The sequence below is a fragment of the Daktulosphaira vitifoliae genome, unplaced genomic scaffold, assembly GCF_025091365.1.
Source record: "Daktulosphaira vitifoliae isolate Bord-2020 unplaced genomic scaffold, ASM2509136v1 Scaffold_1, whole genome shotgun sequence".
Lineage (NCBI taxonomy): Eukaryota > Metazoa > Arthropoda > Insecta > Hemiptera > Phylloxeridae > Daktulosphaira > Daktulosphaira vitifoliae.
The window spans coordinates 46,539,311-46,544,142 of record NW_026099572.1 but is presented as its reverse complement, the minus strand read 5'-3'; the positions used below and the strand labels follow the sequence as shown (position 1 = coordinate 46,544,142).

Here is a 4,832-nt window from a genome sequence, read left to right as displayed (position 1 = left end):
TTTCTTGCTTGTGCGTGCAACTTCTCCGCTATTTGCTCTTTAACAGTTTTCATTTTATTACTCCGTTTTCTCTAAGTTCTTCTTCCAGGGATATTATTTCGTTATATACTCCCGTATTACCGGCACGCTTAGATCCGTGTGAAATAGCCTGACGCTGTACTAATTCATTTATATCGTCCCAATATATGTATTCTTTTCATTTATTTGATACAGATAAAAACGGTAGTCCGCCACCAAACTTTTCATGTTTCTATGTACTCTAGTGTGTATGAGACAGTTTTTATACGTTATCATATCCTCAGAAGTGATTAAATCGACGTTAGACATCTTTTTAAATAACAATTCGTGTAATCCTTTCGTCAATAGCACTTGTTTTAGACTACCGATCTTAATATTACTCATATGTTCATCATTGATTACCATTTTATCACCCATTTTAAAGTTTCCATCGTCATTAATGGCTACACCGTACACCGCATCAAAGTTTGATTGTTGTTGACATTGTTGTAACGGTTTAGACAATACGATCGTTTTATTTTTATCAATTTCATCGTATTCCTCGCCATCGTTTTGTTTTGCATCGTTTGATTTACGTTTTTTAAATTAATTTTTTGTTTGTCGTGCAATTTCTTCTAGAGGTTAAACGATAGGTGTCGCATGCTTTCGAACAAACTCTCTAGTTTTCTCAACACCACGTTTAAGTTTCAGTAATTTTTTCCTAATACTTTTTTTAGTTTTTATAATACTTGATGTTATATTCTCCTCCGACTCCATTTTGTATTAATAATCAAGTGTCTAAAAATCAGCTCTTTTTATATAAAAAAATTTCAAATCTCCCAGAGTTCCAGCATTTAGCACACATTTCTTTAAATTCTATAAAACTCATATTTGACAAACAATGATCATCGTATATGTGATTTAAATTAGTTTCTTTTTGTTTGTATAAAATAATCATATTCGTATTGTCTCTGATGAGTTGTTTTGGTATACGAGAATACGTCTGCGATAAGTAAAATATGTCGATACCGTTGTGTCGAGAACAATTAAATTTCAAAACTTCCAGAGTTAACAAAGGAGAGCTTAACTACTATTTTAAATTTTGGTTATACACTTGTAATATCACCTCCAATACCTCCTAAATATCAATCATAATTTCTTACCATCATTTTATTGTTTCTTTTTTCTTTTTTCTCTTCCCCTCTCTTTTAAATGTTTATAGTTCTAATGATACACTAATTAACTATCTAATTAAAAGTATAAAAAAACTACACAAAGCAAAAAACCATTTAATCAAGATGGCTCAATCAAATGGAGTATTCCATCTTCCTGTAAAAAAAAAAAAAACTTGATTGGAAAGAAACTCGACTAAGCAGAAATGGAAACCACACAAGGAAAGAATAATAATAAAATGGATATCATAAAACCAACTCTACACTTCATTTATCAAAATTAAACAGCTAAATATTTTTAATATTATTGTATATTTGTCTTAATCCTGTACCATTTCAGATTAATTTAGAAAAATATATACTTGCATATACATAATAATAATAAAATAACTTTAAATTTAAAATTATTATTATAATGATTGTAATTTAACAAAAAGTAAATTTTCATAAATCAGTCCAATAATTTCCTATCCTTTATAAATAAAACAATAAAAAGTTAAAAATAAATCGATTACAAATAATCTTTATACATGGATGTTAATAATAAAATATCATGTAAAGAAGTGAACGTGTTTATTAATGATAAATAAGATACTTGATTAAAAGTAAACACACAAAAAAAATGTTCCATTCACTGTTTTAATGATATATTTAACTTTCACTACACAAAAATTCCAATTTTTCTTTTCCTCATTCCCTCCTTTTTATCCTTTATTATGGAAATTTACTAATTTAAAATATGATTACATTATGAATTTTATAAAAAGAAAAACAAAATATTTTAGTATATAAGACGAAATGGAATGGTTTGAATGGAGAGAAGATCTCGGGAGTACCGAAGGTAATATCTTACCGCGTAATACGTTTGTGATTTTAAGTTTTCTTTTTATGTATTATTTATTTATCCTGTTTTAAATGTATCATTATTTTATATGTTTTACTTTGTTTGATTATATCGTTATTAATTACATTTGCGTTATTATTGAACTATTATAACTATAAGTTAGAACAAAAAATTGTTTCATATTTTAATACAACACACTCGATAATCGCAATGGAAGATATTCTGAACATACACGAAAAACCGTACTTCGAAGAAAGTATAACAAAATTTGAATAGCATTCGTATCAACCATTTTCTAGTAACGCGCTGTCGAATAACGATGAAATACGAATTGCGATACAACATCAAGATTTGTATACTCTCCCCAGCGAATCTTTGTTACACATTGAAGGTGAAGTTGAAAGAAATATAGAAACAGGTAATGGAGAAGCTCTATTAAATAATTTAAAGATGGCATTATGTTCCTATTTGATGAAATTCGTTACGAATTAAACTCACAGTTTGTCAGTTGAAATTGATAAAGTAAGAAATCCTAGTATTACAACATGTATGAAAGGTTATGCGTTTTTTCAAACGGCGAAACTTTACCGATATCAAAATGCTGGATGGAATGAAAATGGTGAATCTAGAGAAAAATTCGAAGTGTGCATACCTCTCAAAGTAATTATGGGATTTGCGGAAGATCATCGTAAAACAATAATAAATTCCCGACAAGAATTAATATTGCTTAGATCCAGCGTATCGGAATAGTAAAATAAAAATTTCAAAAATAATGTAGAGAATACCTCATTCATATAAACGTAGAAGACAGTGTCAGATTGAAACTGTTGAAGACTTTAGATTCTCGTAAACCACTTTACATCGCTTTTAGAAGTTGTGAATTATTTGAACATCCATATTTACCACAAACTACAAAACATTCGTGGGCGGTTAAAACATCAACGCACACGGAAAAACCTAGACATGTGATTATAGGATTTCAAACTAAACCTAAAAACAAAATATCAGCTGACATGAGTAGATTCGATCACTGTTCTATGACATCACTCAAAGTATTTTTGAATTCGGAATGATATCCTTACAATAGTTTAAACATTGATTTCGATAACGATAAATATTCAGCATTATATCAAATGTATTCATCGTTTCAAGATAGCTTTTATAATATTGATAATGGTGATCCGATTTTTACTAGAGAAGAATTTAAAGATACCGCTCCTATGGTTGTTATAGATTGTTCTAAACAAAATGAAAACATTAAGAGTGCTCCCGTTTGCGTTCGAATTGAATTCGAAACTAAAATTCCTATACCAAATGATACATCAGCATATTGTCTTATACTACATGATAAGATTTTCGAGTATAACACTATGACTAGTAAAGTACACAAGGTAGTTTAATTTATGAAATAAAAAATTAATATAAGTATAATATTTTTTATTATTTAAAACAATTATTATACGTAATAATAATATTACATTTATAAATTTATTTATTACAATTATTATTAAAATACTTATTTAACTTCTGTTTCTTCCAGTGTGTTTCATAATTTTTGAACACGTATAGAGATAATTCATCAATCTCTCGAGCACATTCTTCGTCATCAAATTCTACATTCCAACTCCTAACGTCTTCTGATCACGATAATAATTTTATTACTATTTAAAACAGATTTAATTTTTTTTTTACTTACTTATCATTTCTTGATAATCTGGTGGTTTTTATATCATCAACATACGTTCCCTGTGTTATTAGATCCATCAAATCTTCCTCCGTATCGAAATTTAACCATGGTTGTGTTCCAAGATGAAGACAATTTCCATCAACTGATTCATTATTAAACTGATTCTACTATTATAATAGAAACATGAAAAATGTTTAAATAAATATTAAATATTAAACACATTGATTTTATTAATATTCCAAAGGAGAATATTACATTTAATGTTTAATGATTTTAATTGTTTGTATGGATAAAGCTGGTTAAGCTACTTGTTATTTGATTAAGGGATTTTTTTCAAATTTTGAGAGTAATATCTTCAACTAAATACGAATTGTAATCAATTGACGTATCGTTGAAAAAAATAAGTTAAGTGAGGGTTTCATGGCCACAAAAGAATCACACAGTAAAATAATATTAACATGAATAAGAAATTTCTTCTTTTTTAGTTTTTTCGAACTTTATTTTATGTCAATTAAATTATATAATATTTATGAAAGTCAGTGTATTGCCTTTATAAGATATTTTAAAATAAAATAAAATACAAAACCCATGATTTTAACACAAAAATAGCGTTTTTTTAACTACGGCAGCCGTTTGCATGCAAAAGATAAAGTGTCGGGACAAATTTTTTTTTTTATTTTAGAGTACATAAAATAATTTTTAATTTGATATATATTTAAAGAACGAAGTATTTCCGGAACATTTTCAAAAATTAAGTTGAAAAAGTTAGTTTTTGTTAAAAAGTTACAATTTTAAATCCCCCCCAGTGAGCAGATTATGAGTAAAATTTTCAAAAAAATGATATCAAAAGAAATGGAAATATCTAACGTTTTAGTTTAAGAAAAAATAATGCTAATTTGTAGATTTTTGAAAAAGTTATGGAAGTTTTAAGAAAAAAAAATGACAAAATTTACCGATTGTTAAATTTGTAATTTTTTTGGAGAATTCCTCCATTTGCAGGGAACGAGAAGAATTTTTTCAATTTAAAGGGTAATGTCTGCAACTAAGTTTGATTTGTGATTTTTTGACGTATTGTTGAAAGAAATCGGTCCAATGAGAGCTGAGAAAAAGTGGTAACAGATAAAAAAAAAAA

The 4,832-nt window shown here is 27.4% G+C and overlaps 1 long non-coding RNA gene across 1 annotated transcript; it reads right to left on the bottom strand.

The window, feature by feature from the left end:
* Window positions 1–1,186: 1,186 nt before the first annotated feature.
* Window positions 1,187–4,557, bottom strand: LOC126904435 (uncharacterized). Its single transcript, XR_007703748.1, has 3 exons — window positions 3,710–4,557; window positions 3,530–3,650; window positions 1,187–1,326 (listed from the first exon to the last, which is right to left on the bottom strand). It is a non-coding gene; the product is annotated as an uncharacterized LOC126904435 (long non-coding RNA).
* Window positions 4,558–4,832: the final 275 nt, after the last annotated feature.